This window comes from Saccopteryx bilineata, chromosome 2 (assembly GCF_036850765.1).
Source record: "Saccopteryx bilineata isolate mSacBil1 chromosome 2, mSacBil1_pri_phased_curated, whole genome shotgun sequence".
Lineage (NCBI taxonomy): Eukaryota > Metazoa > Chordata > Mammalia > Chiroptera > Emballonuridae > Saccopteryx > Saccopteryx bilineata.
Window position 1 is genome coordinate 262784362 of NC_089491.1, and position 19199 is coordinate 262803560.

General features: G+C 54.6%; 1 protein-coding gene across 3 annotated transcripts in view; it reads left to right on the top strand.

The window, feature by feature from the left end:
* The first annotated feature begins 4295 nt into the window (after nt 1–4295).
* FAM222A (family with sequence similarity 222 member A) overlaps nt 4296–19199 on the top strand; it is a 55339-nt gene continuing 40435 nt past the window's right edge. Inside the window, exon 1 of one of the 3 annotated variants that reach the window (XM_066260375.1) lies at nt 4296–4423. The gene's annotated coding sequence lies outside the window, so the exon portion shown is untranslated. Of the gene's footprint in view, nt 4424–5944; nt 6954–10028; nt 10066–19199 lie in introns of those variants that run through there. The other 2 variants (XM_066260374.1, XM_066260376.1) reach the window with 2 other exon arrangements.

Sequence of the window (19199 nt, forward strand, 5' to 3'; positions counted from 1 at the left end):
GCCAGGAAGGGTCTCTGGGGCAAGGGCAGAGGCACCTTCCTGGAGCTCTCTGGGTCTGAGCCAAGGGCTAGGGCTGCAGGAGGGAGCCCAAGGCGACTGGACAGGAAGCAGGGACCTGGCCTATTGATGACAAAGGGCCCAATCAATGCTATCTCCCCAGGCCAAGCCTGGCCAGACATTGATTTCTGCCGCTGTTGTTAACTCCCTGTTTATGTAACGCCTGAACTTTGCACAACTGAACCGTTTCATGTGCAGAAGAGGGCCTGTTGCCATGAAAACCAGGCTGCACATGACAGCGGGGATGCGGCGGGATCCCTGTTTTATTGGCCTGCGCTGAATGTATTTTAACCTTGATAAGTCAATAACTTTTTGTACAAAAGGAGATCTGCCAGGCGGGCTTGGGAGGGCCTGCTGGCCTTTCTGGGCCAGGGGGGGGATGCAGAGCGGGTTGTGTTTAATCCCTTGGAAATCTCCCTGAAACTCAGAGCCCGCGAGAAACAAGCCCAGCTGGCCAGAATGCAGACGACCTTGAGAGGTTGTGGGACCACCCTCACCTTCAATCACTGTTTCTTGTGGGGTAATGCTAACAGCTAAGTCAGAAACCCTCTATGGCAAAGAGACCCCACCAGGGTTTAAATCTTAGTCCGAATCACTCAGGAGCCCTCTGCCACCTTGAACAAGGCCACTGACCCCAGCCTCAGGGTCTACCCTGGTTTCTCTTCATGGGCTGATTACAAGGTTTACAGAGTGTGTATGAGGAGCCCCTGGGCTATTGCTTGTTCCACTGATGGGTGTTACTGCTGTTGTTGCTATATTTTACAATAATAATCATTGATTATATTTGTAGAGCCCATTAGGCTTTAGGAACTGTCATATTATTTTCTCATCGTTCTTGAGATAGGCAGGCATAGGGTAGATAATCCCAATTTTCAGATGAGGAAACTAAGGCCCAGGGAAATTGGCTGACTTGTCTGGGGGGTCGGGGGGAGGCTGGTCACATGACAAGGAAGGAACCAAGCCTTCTGACTCCCAGGCCAGTGTTTTCTAACTCCATTCACAGGAATTGTTCCCCAACAGCCAAACCCAAACTCCTGGCAGACATCATTAATCGATGACAGCTCAGCCCTCTTTCCCCTCTGAGCCTGGGTGAGGCCTCAGAATCCTCCTCAACCCAGAGCTGATGTTTGAGGTGAGACTGATAAGAAACTGTGTACCCCCAAAAGGTCTCTGGGTTCAAGTCCCAGCTCTGGCACAAACTTGCCACATGACTTTGGGCAAGGTCCCTTCTCTGGACCTCTGACCTCCAGTAGTGAAACAGGGGGGCATTCTCTGAGGGTTCTCCCAGGTAAAACGAACCCCTACTTGCTGGTTCCTGTCTCAAAAACCAAGGCCCCTTAAACCCCTCCTAACTCTATCAATAAATATTGACATAGAACCTACTCTATGTCAGTGATTATGCAAAGTGCTGGGGACACAGCAGTGGAGACAATGACAAAGAGTCCCTTCCTTCCTGGAGCTGACAGTTTAGACAGGGAGGCAGAAAATAAACAAGTCAACCCACAAGTCCTCAGGGAGTTGCCAACATTAATAAGTACTGAAAAGGGAAAAGCAAAAGGACGATGCTCTGGGGAGAATAACATCAGATGGGGTAGTCAGGGAGGGCTTCTCTGAGGAGGTGACATTTGAGCTGAGCCTTAAAGTATAATACTGAGCCAGCAGTGCAAAGGGCAGAAGGAAGAGTGTTCTGGGCAGAGGGAACAGCTTGTGCAAAGACCTCAAGGTAGGAAACAGTTTGGCATCTTCAAGCAACCAAGAGGCCAGAGTGGCTAGAGGGGTGTGAGGGTGGAGTATATTCCGGGAGTGTGGTAGGAACCAGTCCCTGAGGCTCCCTAGGCCTCCACAGGCCCCCTCTCTTGGCCTCCTTGTCCCATCCCCCTAGGCCTGCCCTAGAGAGAGGCTCCAGGTATGGGGGGGCAGGGTGAATAACAAGGTTACACGTGCTTCTTCTTTTCCCTTTTCTCCAGGAGGAGCATAAAGAGCTCTTTCTTTTCTGCTTATTAATAGCTCTGATTAAATTATCTCTGAAAAATCTACGTGGTGTGCACCAATGGGGGCTCGGCTCCCTTCAGGCTCTGGCCTAGATTACAGCAACGAGGGCAGGTGAGGCAGGCAGTTGGGTGCTGGGAAGGGAGCCTGGGGCAGGCCTGCTTCCACCACCAGGATAAAGGCGCGGTGTCCGCTTCCCTGCCTCTCTCCCCAACTCCTGCTCAGCCTCTGACCCACGTCCACTCTTGGGACAGTCACAGCTACCTCACTTGGGACACTAGGCCTTTGCATTCACAGCTCTTCTGTCCCTTCTCCCCTTAGTCACCTCCTACTCATGTGTCACAGGGCAGCTGATCAGCCTTTTCACTATCACCCGCACACCGGCTTGGTCAGGAGCCCGCTCTGGGCTTTCCTTTTCCCTTCCCTGTTACCCTGGATGATAACTGCTAGTTGCCTTCTCTGTCCCCCATGAAACTTGAGTTCCATGAAGCCAGGGATTGTCTGGTTCACTGCTGAATCCCCAGTGGCAGTCACAGGGCAGGCCCTCAGGAAATGATGAATGAATGAATGAATGAATGAGCAGAATTAAAGGAGGAATGATCAGGTGCCACTGAGTGAGGGCATGGCTAACCATATATATGTGGGAGCAAATTTCCAGGCTCCAGGCCCCTTGAGCAGTGCCTATGTGGCACTTATCCCCATTTCACAGATGGGGAAAAGTGAGACATAGAGCCGATGAGGCATATGGCTAGTAAACTGAAGAGTCAGGGTTCAAACCAGTCAGTCTGATTCTCCCCCTCCTCCTCTCCCTGCTCTCCCTACCTACTAGAAAAAAAACCACAAAAACTAAATGAATGGGCACATTCATTCATTGACTCAGAGATGAATTCAGCAAACCTTTATTGGGCACTGACTGTATGCCAGGGCTGTGCTAGGGATGAAACAGTCAGACTGCAGCCCCCGCCCTCGCAGAGCCCCTAGGTTGGTGGAGAAGACTGACAAATGAGTGGATACATCTTTAAAAGGGGAAGCAGTCAAGAAAGGCTTCCCAGAGGAGTTGGCATCCTAGCTGAAATCTGAAGGAAGGTCAAGAATCAACTGCCTGGAGGGAGGATATTCTAAGTGGAGGGGGACAGCATGGGCCTGGAAGTCCAAGAGACACACTGGAGAAAGTGCAGGCACATCAGCAAGGCTGCTGTGTAGGGAGCATACAGGGGCAGTGAAGAATGAGGCGCCCTCTGTCCCGAGCCCCCTCAGGGCCTCTTGGACTGCTCTCTGCAGCCAGTGTCAGGGGCCTGCCTGCCTGCCTGGTGGTTCCGTGGACCGTGGCAAATCCATCTTGACACTGTCTCCATTCACATAGTGCAGAGTTATTGGACACAACCAAGAGCAAGGGGAGGCTGGATCAAGGCTGGGAGTTGGGGAAGGGGGTGGGCATGAGGGTCCAACCTCAGGGAGGTGGGCATGAGCGAGGGTGGTGTAGGCTGCTGAACACTATAAGTGTGTGAGGGCAAGACATAAGTGAAGGCCCAAGACTGAGCATCTATGGGGGAGGGGGGCTCACCTGTCTGGAGCGGTGTGAGAGACACCTAGAAGATACCCCTCCACCTACATGGCTACCTTTGAGCCTGCTGCTGTCTGAGATTCCACCATGGATCTTACAGACTTCAGAGATGGTGGGGTCTTAGAGATCTTCTAAACCCCTGGCTATACACTGGAATAATGTGGAGGCCTTTGCAAACTGCTGAGGCAGGGAGGGGCTGCCAGCTCCAGAGTCTGATTGGTAGCTTGGATTATGAGTCTCATCTTCCATGTTACCGCAGAAGAAACTGAGGTCCAGAGAGAAAGAAACTTGCCCACAAGGTCACACTCAGTCAATCAGAGGCTGGCACTGCGTGCAATAAATCAAGGTCAGGGGCACTGGTGTTTGGGACCCGGTTTTGTCATTGTGTGGCCTTGTGCAAGTCACGTGGCCTTCTTCGGCTGTAAAATGTAGATAATAATCAAATAGACCTCATAGGGTTGCTGTGAGGGTGAAAGGAGATAGAAATATGTGATATAAATAGCACCGAGCACTGAATGGCCCATAGTTGGTGTCAAGTCATGGTAACCTACAATGGAAAAAAAAATCCCAAACTTTGGGAAGGCTGTGGTGTGGCCTGCTGCCTGCTCCTCCCCTTCCTGCCTGTTTGCTTCCCAAGGTTTTGGTTGTTGGTCCCTCGACATGCACCTGGCTGGGGTGCCCCACACATTCTCCCCACCTGTCCAGGGCCCAGTCCACCCAGTGCGTTGCCCAGGCAACGTTCCCTGACGTCACTGCCAGTTCAGGCGGCCGGCCCCAGAGTGGAAGCAGCTGGCAGCAAGATCACATTTCCAGGTAAATCCCCACCCCCCCACCCAAACTCCTGGGGGTGCTGAGTTGGGTGTGGCTGCAGAGGGGGGAGAACTAAAGGGGTGGGGGACGTACTGGGAACCATGCGTGAGGCCGCTGCTCAGCAGCCTGAAACAGGGCCAGCTCCTGTCCTAGATAAGGCAGTAGGTGGCCTACTTGAGCCGGCCCTGGAGCTCCCCCACCGGCGCCTCTCCCAGATTCTGTGTAGGGATGGGTTGGCTCCTGGAAGTAGGCCAGAGCTGACTATAATCAGCTCATCCCACGGAGTACATTCAACAATGTCTCCAAAGCCCACCGTGTCTTGAAAACCACACCTGGCATTTATGGAGCACTTATTGTCAACAGCTGGCATTTACGAAGCACTCAGTGTGTTCTGAGTCCTTCCCACACAACTCACTTTGCCCTCACAACAACCCTGTATGGTAGGATATGATATGCAGACAAGAAACCGAGGCACAGAGTCATAAAGATAAGTGTTCAAGGCCAACAGCTAGCAAGGACAGGACCAGAACCCCACCCAGGTTCTGTGGGACTCTAGAGGGTCGCATGAACATAGTCTGAGGGTAGTGGGAGGAGTTCTGGCTGCTACTTTGCATTTCTATAGGGCTCCTAAGGTCTTTCCTGGAAAGCTAGCTCCCCAACTTGCTGTGTGAGGACACATGGCAACTGAGGGAACTGTTCTTCCTAAAAAGCAAGGTTCAGTATAGTTTGATGGATTCAAAATTTGGAACCCAGTTTCCGCATCTGTTAAGTGGCAAAGAATACCAGTGCCTGCCTCCCGTGATTGTGATGAGGATTCCGTGAGGCAGAGTTCTAAAGAGCTCAGTATGGTGCCTGGTTATATAGTTAGTGCCCCAGATATTTCAACGTTGCTACCAAAAATCAACCACTTCCAAAAATATGTTTTGGGGCAAAATAGTCCAGATAGAATGTCTTAACCTCAATTTCCTCTATAAGTTGGTAGTATAATAATAGTGCCTATCCATAACAGTTTTCCCATCTGTATAATGGGGGTAATAATACTTGCTGTAACTTACAGGATTATGTGTGAACATTGGGGAAAGTACTTCATTACACGTGTTAGCTTCTTTTATTGTTTTTCTTATTTTTAACAATTAACTACCAAAATGTGCTTAATAATGATACCTGTTTTTCCACCTCCGTTCTCGACAAAGGGACTATAAGTACCAGCATGCCATGCACCCTCAGTTGGGGTCCCTGCGCCCAGTGACTGCGTGCTGCATACTGGGAGTTGCAGTCCTTTCGAGGCTGGCCCCGCCTCGCTCCAGCTTTGGGGAGGAGGTTGGAGAGCCGCCCTGCCGGCCTTTGAATTTTGCCGCGAAAAGCGCGCGTGGTGGCCCCTCGGCCACGCCCCCTGCAGGACGCGGCGCCGCGTCACCCTGGTAACCGCCTCTCAGCCGTCGCTGATTGGGCCGGACATCAGGGGGCGGGTAGGGGGCGAGACGCGACGGCAGCTGCGGGCGCTCGCGCCTGTCAGTCGGGTCCGAGCGGAGGAGCGGGCAGGGTGGCTGGGCCGGCTGCTCCGCGAAGAGGCTGCGCGCGCCAGCCGGGGGAGGCTAAGAGCCAGGCCCATCACCTGCGCGGCGAGGCGCGCGGCACCTGGACCTGAAGCGAGGCGAGGCGCCGGCGCGCGGCAGGCAGCGCGACACTGAGGTCCCGGGAGCCGCCGCGCGCCACCCGGGGCCATGGGCGCGTGAGAGCCTGGTGCGTGCCGCCCCTGCTGCACCTCGCGAGCTCGCAGTCCCGGTTCAACGTCCTCCGGGCCTTCCCCACGTCCTCTCTGTTCCATCGTGACCGGTTATTTCTTGGCGCTGAGGTCCCCGGGGCTGCATTCGAGCCTCCGTCGCCTCGGCTGCCGCTAGTCTCCGGCATCCCCTCCCCCCACAGCCGGAGGAGGAGGGGCCTGTACATTCTCTCCGCCGCTCTTTGCAACCTGCGGAGGCCAGTGCATGCCCCGCGAGGCGCCCGGACCGCTGCAGGTGCGTGCAATCCCAAAGGAGAAGATTCCCCCACCTTCGGCCGAATCTGGGGGCTGCTAGCCGCCGGCGGGCGATCGAGCGAGAGGAAGCAACAAAGACCGGCTACAGCTGGGGCCGGCAAGAGAGGCCGTGGCCGCCGGGCTCCCGGCGCGGGCGAAGAGGGCACCCCGGGGAGCGGCGCGGGCTGAGCTGCAGCCCTGAGCAGGACCCGGAGGGGAGGCGCAGCGCCGCCCGCCGGACGCGGGGAGCAGAAGCTCCGGCAAGGATGCGCCGCTTGAGCGCCCGCGCGGCCCTGGTCACGGGCGGGCGCGACCTCCGCTAAGCGGAGAGACCCTCCACCCCCGACTTCAGACGGCGCGGGCCGGCGCCTGTATCGGCCCCACCGACAGCATCCCTTTCCATCTAGAGAGAGGTATCGGCCCCCAAGGGGGGCTCTCTCGGGCAGCCTCTGTCACCTCTGCATGGCTGCAGCCCTGCGAGCCGAGAGTCGTCGCCGCTGAGACCTGGTTGATCCGGTAAGTTCCGCGAGGCGGGGTTGCGAGTTAGAGCTGGGGGCACCCCCTGGCGTTGGGGTAGCCCAGATTGGAAATAAAAGAACCCTGGACTGTTGGGGATCTTGAAGCAGTGGTGCCTCTTGACCTCCCCTTTCCTTCCCACACACCACTTGTCTGGACTCGCCAGCCGGTCAAAGTTGAAGTTGGGGACCCGTTGTGGGGACTCTGCTGAGCTCTATCTAGGCCAGGTATATACCAGAGGTAACTGCATCCCATCCTTAAAGCCAAAAGTAGCAGGGGTAGTGGCTCTGTCTTCCGAACATTCCCCAGGAACTCCCTGTCTTGGAGTGTTTGAGGAGGGGGACACCCAGGATGGGACTGCTTGGGGTTCTCCCAAGTAGCCTCTGAGATCTTCAGTGGACATCAGCTCAGAGGGGTATGTGGAGTCCTGGTTATGCAGGTGGCTGCTTTTGAGGATTGAGCTCTCTAAGGTTAGACAGGATCCCGTCACAGCTGGTATTCCTACAAAAAACTCACAGGTGCAGTGCGTGCCTAATGCAGTGTGGTGTGATGTCACTACCAGGCATCTGACGCCACTGGGGTTGCAGTGTCAGTGGAGACAGGACTTGTCCTGACCCAAGGTCGGAGGGGGTGGGAGTGGTGGTGACCAGAAGCCAGAGGATGTCATTGGGTAGTGGAGGGGGGAAGGCAAACTCCCCACCCCAACTGCAGTCCTCTGACCTAAATCCCCAGTGCCCTGATGAGGTGGGGGAGGGAGGCAGCACCAGCTGTCCTTATGATGCTCCTTCCTCCAAGGACAGGTGTTCATTTTTGGTTATATAGCCTGGCAGTGCCTGGGGTCTTAGGAATCCCAAACAGAGCAACTTTCTGCTTTCAAAAGGGATGCTATAGAGACCACCTCCCTGAACGCCAACACACACCAAGCTGGCAACCTGAAGTTCCCCAGTCTCCAGAGAGCTGTGAGCCCCTGCCTTAAAAAGGGCTACTTCTACTCAGGAAAACATGGGTGCCTCACCACCAGCCAAGGAAGGTGCAGAGCAACTGTTGTCTGCTGCCCCTTACATCCAGGGAGGTTCCCTGCTGTTGACTGCCAAGATGAGGGGCTTTGGCCAAGCCTAAACTCCTGACTGCCCCACTCCTTTGGTGTTTAGGATGATTTTGACAAGCTCCATGCGGTGCTCATTAAGTGAATGAAGGGCAAGTCAGGCCCATCAGTGCCAAGGTCTGAGTGAAGCATGTCTCTGCCACAGTGCCAGCTTTGATGGGGGTCAGGCAACAACCCTCTCCTCCCTACCACACCCCAGTACTGGCCCTGTTCCTTGTGAATGCCCAGAGAACCCTCCCAGCAGCATTGTGCTGCTGACTCTTTGATTCCTCTTCTAAGTTCCTTCCAGCAATTGCTGCCAGTGTCGGATGTGGGTGAAACTGCTGTGATCACATTTCTAGGAAAAGGTTAGAGAACTGTGTCATTGCTTCAGTGGTGTGGGGTTGGGTGAGAGCAGGGGGAGTGTGTCTGAGGTCATTTTGAGAAGCCAGGCGCTGTCTCGATGCAGCGAGCATTTTTTTCTGTTCTCCTACCCGGCTCTCTAGCTAGATGAACAGGTCAATAAATATCAGTGGAACTGCTTTTGGGGGCTTTACTTGAAGATGGTATTTCCAGCTGAAATGGTGCTGTTAAACACACAGGCTTCCAAGGACAGAGGAGCAATAGCAGATGGGGTAGAAGTGGGAGAGGTGGGCAGAGAGCTGTTTGCGCTGCCTCTCAAAGCTTCCCAGTTTAGAAACAAACTCGGAGTGTGCCAGAGATCCACAAACACAGGCAGTTGGAGGTCCTCCATGGAGTATTTACACTTCCAGAGCCAAGGCGGAGGGAAAGGCTGTCAGAATTGGGCAATTCCTTCTGTTCCCTTCCCTGGGCTTGGCAATAGCATCAGGCAACGTGCAGGAGGGGGTGCCAGCTTACCCAGCATCTTCCTACGTGCCAGGCACTTTATAGAATCTCAGTTACTCCTTGCAGTGACCCTCATGCTGTGGCCATTATACAGATGAGAAGACCGAGGCTCAGAGGAAGTGATGAGCTACAGGTGCTCAGCCAGGCAACTGCAGGTGTTTGGCTCTCAGTTGCGCTGGTGTCCGAGTTCCCTGTCTTACCGGCCTCTTGCATGGGCAGAGGTGGAGGCACCCCCACTTGTTGGATAAGGTGCCTGCAAGAGTCAGGGGCTATTGCCTATAGAAGTTTGGCCTCATTGAGATGTCTTGCCACACTGAAGCCCAGGTTGGGACCCGGCTTCCCCATTACCTACAGGACAGATTGAGCAGAAGAGCCACTTCTGTCCTGGTCTTGTGGGCAGCCTGCTCCCCTCAGCCCTGGCACCTCTTTCCTCAGTGCTGGAGGAGGGAAGGCATGGCATGTAACCTGCCTGCCAGGAAGGGATGAGAAAGTTGGCCCTGGGCCCCTTGTCATCTGCCCCTATGAGCTTACCGAGGGAGGGGTGTCTGTCAGGCTGCCCCCAGCCATCCCAGGGACCCCCTTGGAGGCACCCAGCTGGTGGGAAGGCAAGGATGCAGATAGGGCACAGGCATCTGTGACTTGCTGACCCAGCCTGAGGGTGGGGAAGGGCCCTATAGGAGGGGTGCCATGTGACTCTCAGAAAGGACAAATAGGGATCTGCAGCAGGGCAGAAAGAGTGTTCTGGACAGTGGGAGTGGCCATGTAGTGGGCCTCTGATTGCTGGGGTATGCTGAATGAGGGGAAGAGGTGGCTATGCCCTGGAGGTGTAGGTGGGTGGGGAGGTTTAAGCAAAGGAAAGGATCCAGCTAGGGCTCCCTTGTCAGAGAGGGTGACTCTGAAGGGATGACCCCAGACATCCCTTCCAGTCAGGGTGGGGAAGGCCTGCTCAGCTCTCAGGGCAGTCCTCTTTCTCAAGGTGAGCTGTCCACCCTCCACCTCCAATAATCCTTATCACTTACCTAATTCCATGTAAGCTCACCCATCCCCTCTCCCTTTTGAGCCTCACAGTTGCTCTGGACCTGGGCTGAATTACTTAAATCCCCAACTTGAAAGAGCCAGGCTGCGGAGTGGGTCCACCCCTTGTTGGCTGTGTGACCTTGGGTGAGTAGCTTTGCCTATCTGAGCCTCAGTTTCCTCACCTGTGAGAAGGAGCTGATAACAGTACCCACTTCCCAGGGTGTGGTAAGGATTCAGTGAGGGTTTAGCACAGGTGGTGGCATACAGCAGGCACTCCTTAAATGGACATTCTCCTGGCCAGCATTAGCCTTATCCTCAGAATGGGGCCTTGAAAAGCTTTCCCAGTCCCTGTTGGAATCAATGATCAAAGACCCCAGGGATGGTCAGGACTCCCACTCTTCCAGTTGCCTCTGCTGGTCTGTCACCCACCGACCCCCAGCACCACACCTATGTGGCTCCCATCTGAGCTTCTGGGGTGGGTGCTGGGGCCTGGCGGGGGCCCTCCCCAACCTCCCTTTTGCCCCCTCCACCTTCCAATCCCTCACAAATCGGAGGAAGCAAGCTGAGCAGCTCATATTCATGAACCGTAATTCAATCAGGCGGCGATTCCTCTGGGCTTGGGGCGGGGGTGAGAACGAGGAGGCGCGCACAAAAGGGCCGCTTTATTACCTCCCGCGGGCCGGGAATTGCTGCTCTCCCCCAGCAGCGGCCGGAGCCGCCTTTATTGTGTTAACCCATTTGGGTGTCAAGAGCTATTGTGCGCTTTCTCTGCCTGTGCTGGGCAGGCTGCAGGAGGAGGGCGATGCGCCGGCCGGTCACCTCCGCGGGCGCCGCCCACCGCCCTGATTGGTTGCTAAGTGATTTGCATCTAAGGTAATCACTTTTATCTCAGAAGGATGTCGACCATAATTATAAGCTACTGACATCTTTTGAAATCTGCCTAATGACTATTTTAGTCTGCAGAGGGTGTGGAGGGGGGGGATTCTGGAGGCTAAGCGGGTGAGAGAGGGAGGAGGCTGGAAGGTGGTTTAATTTCTTCCACCTGGACCATTGATTGGTTAGTTGAGAATTATGTGAGTGCCTACTGCGTGCCTCAAACAAAAGACACTGCGGAGATGGGGGTGTTGCATCCCTGTGGGCGGAGTTAGTACCATTTCAGAGATGGGGAAATAAAGGCATTGAGGAATGAGCCACCTGCCTGGAATCACACACCCAATAAGTGGCTGCAAGCTGAGTCTTTCCCACCCCCAAATTCCTGCTGGAGTGGGTGTAGACAGAAATAAAAATGATAATCATTCCTGGGTAGAGGTCATGTGTCTGGTACCTCCTTGGGCTATATCATAGCCCTAAGAAATGCAGATGCTACTTCATTTCACCGGGGAGGAGACAGGGCACAGAGAAATTATGTCACTGCCCAAGGTCCAACAGAGAGTGGCAGAAGTGTGAGTTCTGTTGGTGGCCAGAAGTTGGATTCCTTCTCCCCCCTTCTCCACCCCTCATAGTTTCATATGGTAACCCCCCCCCCCCCCGGCATCAGCCTGGGTCAGGGCACCGTGCTGGCCACTCTCTGGGTGGCAAAGCTCTAAGGAAACAGATGGCCCAGAGCTTCCATGAGGAGTAAGATGAGTCTGCAACCAGCTCAGATTCTGGATAGACCCGGAGCAGGGCTGGAGGAGAGGCATCAAGGAGGGAAAAACTCCAGCTGGTAATGGAGGGCTTCCTGACAGAGGGGGCTTTTGCTCTGGACCCTGAAGACTGGGTAGATCTGCTCCAGCATAGAGCAAATGGGGCTGTCATGGGCAGAGGGAGTTTGAGAACCAAGGGGCACGACCAGGAAGAGCAGGGGAAGCTTACAGGTGGTGCTGGAAGAGAGCTAGACAGGAGAGTGCAGGGCTCGAGTGTGATTGGGGTGGAACCCCGGCTCCTCCTCCCACTGGCTCTGTGTCTTCAGACAGGTCAGGTTACCTCACTGAGTCTCACTGTCCTCATCTGTGCAAGGGAATCATAACAGTTTCCCACAGGTGGGTGGAATGAGCTTGACTAAGCCCTTCGGAGCTGGGTGAGCAGGGCCCAGGCCCCAGCCAGCCATCCTGGCCTCACAGCAGACCAGCATCCCAGCCCTAGCAGCTGTTTGGGGCCCTGGGAGCCCCAGCCATTGTGCGGAGGGCAAAGGGGACAAAGGCCCGAGAGGTCAGGGGGTAAAGCTGAGGCTGGCTGTGAACAGGCGCTTGGGGATGGGGACTTAATGATGAAAAACTTAATGACCCAGAGTCTGTGGGGAAGGGGCCTCCCTTGGAGGAGTAGGAGGTGGGGGGTGTCCTGCCACCAGCTGTCTGCTCCACAGATCCACTGCCAAGGCAGAGTCAGAGTTCAGGTCTGAGCTTGGCACTTGGGGAGGCAGAGGTGGCAGGACCTCCCAGCCAAAATCAGTCCCCAGGCCTGAATTTGGGGCTTGGCCCTGCCCCTTGCATCTGAGTAACCTCAGTCTCATCATCTGTCAGATGAGCCAGGGATCCACTTCGGAGGGCAGCTGTGAGGCTTGGCAGTAACCGAGAGCAAGTGGGCAGTAAACAGGAACTGCTATTTTTGCTCTTTATTCATCCGATCATTCAGAGAGATTCAGTGCTCCATGCCAGGCTCCCTGCCAGGTGCTGGGGACGCAGAGATGAACAAGCCCAATTGACTTGAAAGCTAGTATGGCCTCCAACACATCATCACAGTACAGTGGGTTAGTAGCCACAATACAGGAATTCACAGTCTGCAGGCACTGTGCCAGGAGCCCGGGGACGGCAGTGAACAAGCCAGATATGGCCCTTTGGAGCCCCCAGTCTCTCAGTGTATGCTAGGAAGTCAGAGTTGGAAATTATTACTTCCAACTGAGGTAGCCACTGAGGGCTCCCTGGAGGTAGAGGCATTTTCAATGCTGGCTTTGGAGGTTTCTATCTAAACACCTTTGCCTGTTATGGGAACCCCAGGACACTGGTGGCATCTGCTATGTGCCACACTGAGCTTCTGCCTTTGGCATTTTGTTCTCTCATGTAATCCTCATATGGTTCTGGGAAGAGTATTTTCATCCCTGTCGTGTAAATGAAGAAACTGAGGCTCATTGAAATGATGTGGCAGTCCAGGGCCATATGGCAAGGCAACACAATCCCATTCCTTATCCATGCAAGCTTTTGATGGTCCCCTGCCTGTGAAGGCACTGGGCTCTGTGGGGCTGTCTCACGAGACTCCTTGGGCAGTGGCTGAGAGGATCCATTTCTGAGCCAGCTGTTACCTTTATAAGCTACATGACCTTGAGCAGGTCACCCCTCCCACCTCCACCCCAGCCGGGCCTCAGCTACGTCCTCTGTAAAATGTCAAGGATGGCAAATCCATGGCAGGCCTGGCTTGCTTTACACTGCTGTGCCCTTGGCAGACATTGCCAATCAATTGCTGCCCTCTTCCCCTGCTGAGTTCTTCCCCTGACCTTGGATTATTTCCAGGGCTTTGGGCAGGCAGCACGAGTCAATCAGCAGGGTTCTTTCCGGGATTCTGGGCAGGCAGCACCAATATATGAGCTGAAGCCCATTTGCCTGCCTGGCCTTGAAGAGCCCAGGAGTCCCTCTGGCCCTTTTCCATGTGGTTTAGAGGACCAGGGTACCAGAGCGAGGGATATTGGGGGATCTTCTCTGAGGATATGGGTTGTTCTTCAGCCACAAGAGCTGTTGAGGTGTGAGAGTCTGTTATCTTGTTGCATTACCCAGAAAGACCTGTGTCCCCATCCGTGCAGCCTAGCTCATGCTCAGTGTGAGTGCCCTGGGCAGATTCTGAATACTTTCCATCTGAATGATAATTACCGCATTTATTGAACTCTTCCTGAGAGCTGGGTTCTTCATGGGCATCCTCTTATTCATCATTCTACAGAATATCTGCAGCATACCTCTTAGCCCCTCTCGGAAGAATTCTTAGCCCATTTCAGAGATGAGGAAACCGAGGCTCAGAGTGGTTAAAAATAAGGTTATGCACTTGCTAAGTGGCTGAGCTGGCAGTCACACTCAGGTCTTGATGTCCAGAGCCTGGAGCATGGCTGAGCAAGGCAGACAGACAGACAGGGCAACCTTTCTGGGGGTCATTTCATTAAAGGCTGGTTGACTTCTGACAGGCAGAGCTGGGCCTTCTAGGAAAATGAACGGGGCACCTTAGGTGGAAAAAACAGCATGAGCAGCAGCTCAGAGGCAGGCAGGCAGGCAAGAGTGACTAGGTTGAGGGTCTAGTGTGTGGATGAATGCGGCTGGAATGTGGAGAAAAAGGGAACCCTGGGGAGCCAAGGCTGATCTTGGCATTTGGACTTTGCCCTTCCTTAGTGGGGAACTGTGGCAGCTCTTTGGGTAGATGAACAACCCAGTCCTGTCTAAGTGTATTTATTTAACATCTCCATGAACCCAGGGTGATGCTTGGGGCTTCCTCTGGTCTACTGGAAGCTTTAGCCAGGAACAGTGCCTGGTGCACAGTAGGTAGGCATCCAAGAAATGTTTGTTGAATGAATAAATGAATGCTTGCTGGACTGAAATGCTCTTGATCTCCCCGTGGGTCCAACTGCATGGAGGAGAGGCCAGAATCTCTCTTTCCAGGGAAAGTTGAACATCAGGTTGGGAGCTGGGGCTGGGGGAGGGAGCCAGGCAGGTCCCTGGGGCAGGGGCTTCCCTCCCAGTCCTCCTATCCCTGCTGCCTGTCCCTAAGACCCCTCCTAGACTTTCTAAGGGATGTCCTCACCTCGCTGCCACGCCTGGCGGGCAGCCTGGACCCAGCACTTGGGGGAATAAAAGATGAAGGTTCATGACCATTTTTTAACTCAATAAAGGGAGAGACAAGCTGCAGGCTGCAGGCCGGAGATATAATTAGTTCGCAGCAGTGGCTCTTTCTTGATTTAGCTTCTGAGAGAACAAGACAAGGATGTTATACCCAATTAGCAGTAACATCCAGTCGGAGCCTCAATAGGTGAGATAACAAGCTATTTTTATGACTTTTCTTTCCCAGCTTGGAGGGGGCGGGGGGAAGGGAATATCAGGGCCTTATTTCTTTTCATCAGGGAACAATTATTAGTGATCTCAGGATTTCCCAAAGGCAAATGATGCATTTGTAAACCCAAACAAGCAAGCATCCTGGGACAGCAGGTGGGTGTTGTGAGCCCAGGACTAGTGAAAGGGTGCAGGCCCCTTGGCCCTATTTTGGAAGCCCTCTGAAAAGGCCCCCAAATGCAGAGGGCCCATTGGTTTGGCCAAGGGGAAGCCCAGGCTTTTGCAATGTTCTCAGTAACTGCATTGATTTTCCTACCTGCTTCAAGGAGGCCTAAGGGCCACTTCCCCTGAGGATGAGGAAGGAGCCAGTACTGGACCTTGGCAGCTCTACTTGGCACCACCCTAGATCCTTTCTGCCTACTGGGCCGGAGGTTCTGGTTCCTCAGCCCTGAACCTGTCATTGCACTCTGCCTGCTGGACCCCCATTGTGACTCACATTGCCTGACCACCTCCTGCCTGTCCTGAGTCCCAGACCCAGTCTCTGGCAGGGGTTGAGTGGTGATTAGCTCCACTCTGTCCTCCCTCATTACCCCCTCAGCCAGGACACTGGCACTGGCCAAGTCTCTGCTGGGGCAGGGCAACCCTGCCAAGCCCCACCCCAGTTGCCTGGCCACATTCCGACTCCTGGCGAGGGCTAGGGGATGCCCAGAGAGGTAGCTGGCATGCTGTTGTGACACCCCATCAGCCGGGCCCCAAGCCCAGAGCAGGTTCCTGGGTCTCTGCCCATCCTGTAGCATCTGGCCCCACCCTGCCCCAAGTTCCATCTCCCTGTCAGTGTGGAGCTCCACACTCATGGTTCAGACAACTGACAAATCCAGCCATGCAAAGTGGGAGTTTAATTGCAAACAGTTTTTATGGATCATGGGCCCATCTGTGCCACCATATGCAAGAGGGAAAAAAAAAATCCCCATTAAAAAAATTTTTTTTCCCTGCTCCATCCCCCAAACTGACTCTTAAAAAAAAAACAGTTGCCAAGGTTTCTCTGGCTGTAGCCAAGCACAGAGCCGGAAGCTTCCTGCAGGGTGGGCCTGGCCAAGTCCTAAGGCCAGGTGGGGCAGGGATGAGAGGGCCCCATGGAACCTGACTGCTGAGAGGAGGCGATGGCCACAGCAAACTGCCAGCAGTTCCTGTCCCCACTGGCTCTCTGTCGGTTCCGGGCCTTTGCACATGCTGTTGCTGTCCGAGGACCTGTTGTCCTTTCCCAGCCCTTTGCAGATGCTGTTTGTGTAGCCCCTAGGACAGGACTTGGCATGGTAAGAGCATTATGTAATGCCGATGGAACTGTGATAGTGTAATGGGCACACAGGCACTTCCTCTCCCATTTCTAACCCAGGAAATGGACCTCAGGAGGGGTTTGAGATAGTCAGTGATGCCTTGATTTCCCTACCTGCCTTAAAGAGGTATAAGGAGGCTCAGTCAATTCCGTGGGGCTGCCCAGGCTCACAGACTTCAAATTTCCAGTGGTCCCTCCTGCTGTGGTGCCTGGGCCCAAAGATGAGCCCCACCCAAGGGTTAGTCCTCCTCAGGCCCTCAGAAAGGGATTCTCCCTGGGGCCCGAGTGGGCTGGCCGTCAGCGTTCTGAAAGGACTCGCCTCTGAGGCAGCCTGCCAGGGTTCGATTGCCATGCCGCCTCATGCCAAAGACTTCCCGACTATCATTTCTCCCTCTCCATGCCTCAATTTCTTCCTCTGTGAAATGGGGATAAGTTGATGGGATACTGTGTATGAAGGTCTGTCATTTCTCTTCCTCAAAGAGGGGGTATCTTTGCTTAGTTCACTGATGTTTTTCCAGCATTCTAATGGGACACATGATGTTTACTGAATGCATGAATGAATGAATGAATGAATGAATGAATGAATGAATGAAGTATTTAAAGAACTTCAGAGAGGGAATGAGACAGGGGCTCTTGGCTTGCCAGAAATTCAGAGTTTGTACACCCTTTCTACTGAAGTCTTGAAATCACTGGGCAACCTGTGGGGATTATGAACTCTGTTCTCCTGCTGAGGAAAACTGAGGCCCAGAGAGGTCTAGGGACTCTTCCACAGTTGTACAGCAGGAAGGAGGCCGGAGCTGTGACTGGGACTCGGATCCCTGTGACTCCAGCTGACCAAGTCCCTCCCTTTACATTATAGGTGAGGAAGGTTAGGCCCAGAGTGGGGAAGGGATTTGGCCAAGGTCACACAGCAAAGAAATAGCAGTCAGCATTTGTGGGGTCCTTCCTGCCTACCCCATTATAGGATGAGGAAACAGACCCTCTGGCCTCAGAGCTGCTCTTCCCTCTTCCCAAGACTGTGCCTAGGATCTCTGTGCCTGTGGGTTTCCCCCTCAGCTTTATAAACCCTGCAGCTCAGAGTGTGTCAGCAGCCAGGTCCCATGCTGGAGTCCCTGTGCCCCAGGCCCCAAGGCCCGGTACTTGGTGCAGCCCTCCTGCAACAGGTAGCAGGGGAAAGTGGGACCCCTGGGACCCCGGCAAGCACAGGTTGGCCAGGCCCCTGGCAGGAGCCCAACCCAGGCACCAGGCAGCCCATTCCCCGCCCGTTGTAATCATTAAAACTATTAGAAGGAAACGTTCGCTTGAAGCAAATGTCAGGCGCCGAGCTGTGCTTTGTAAACGCTCACAATTAATGCCAATCAGGCCCGGAAAAAAGCCGGCCTGGAATCCTGTCTGTTTCGTCTCGTTTGTCAGCTGGTGCCGCTTCATGTTGCACATTTTCATACAATTGCTATAAACATAAAAGGGAAACTCCAGTGTTCCCAGGCGCCCGGATGGTGCGCGCCGACTTAATTACTTGGTGTTCCGCTGTTCACTTGGCTGCCCTGAGTGGGTGGAAGGGAGAAAGGGGACTTTGTGTGGCAGGGTACAGTTCTCCTGGGGATCGGCTAGGGAGATGGGTCAAGCTCCAGACCTGGGTCTCTTTCCTCACTTGGCCACGGAAGTGAGGATGACTGTGAAACAAGAAAGAACTGCTAAAATGTTTGCAAAATCCTCGAGGAGAAAAGGGGACCAGAGTCTATTAGACCTGGCTTCAGATCCCTAGTCCATCTCCTAGAATGACTCATTGGGTTTACTGCCTGCCTCCTGCACACCAGATATGAGCCACTTGCCAGCTGGGCCTCAGTTTCCCCATCTGTGAGTTGCAAGTAATAGCCCAGTGGTCAGTATTTCCAGCTGGCTGGGGCCAGGCTCTGGGCTGAGGACATCAAGCAGGCCTCTCCTCTGGCTGTTGCACAATCCTCTTCGAGGATCGACAGGGAGGGTGGGGCCTGGAGTCCCACTGCCGGAAATGTAGAGTGTGGATATGGACCTGGTTACTGGCCTCCGGAGCCTATAGTGGTTGTACCACCCTGGTGTGCCCTCCCTCCCAGGCAGGGTAGCCATAGGGTGAAAAGGAGATGAGAGAGCTAAAAGTCACAGCACACAGTAGGCGTTTCATCAGTGGTAGCTGCCGTCATCCCACTGCCAGCACACAGGCCCAGGCAGTAGGGGGCTCAGGCCCTGGCCTGTGGGTCAGCACCAACACACATGGACCTTGCTGGATGGAGGGTGGAGGGGTCTCCCAGGGGTGCCATTTTCCTTCCCTCCCCAGGGAGCCGGGCCCCCTAGGTTGCCAGGGTGGGACTCAGCAGGGAGACACTGAGAGCATGCCTGGCCAAAGCCTCGGACACTCCTGCCCGTCACCCCTCCCCGCCACCCCTCCCCCGGGTGCCTCTACTCTGGCTCTGGGGTGCTGGGTGCTGACGGTACGCCAGGCCCCATGTCACCTAACTGGACCCTCCACACCCAAGTAGTTGGGCATGTTATTCTCAACTGTCTCCATTGTATGGATGAGAAAACCAAGGTCCAAAGTGACCTAAGGTTACACAGCTAGGAGGGGGGGAAGCTGGAGTCGGAGTCATGTCGAGGTGCATCCACTGCGAAGTCTTTCTCATGCCTTCCCAGCCCCCTCCCCGTCGTGGCCTGGATGTGGCCTTGCCACACACTACGAACCCTCCCCAAGACCCTTTGAGCTCCCTGGCTCTGTGCGGACGGGTCTTCTGAGGCCAGGCTGGCTCTGCAGGGACACACCAGCCTTTGTGTAGGCTGGGGCCAGGCGGGGCAGCCATCGGGGTGGGGAGAGGGCGGTGCGGCCAAGCTGGCCAGGGATAAATGCTCAGAGCTAGGAATAGAGGCCCCTTTGTGTGGTGCTCAGTGGGGGAGGGGGTGCTGCCAGCTGCCAC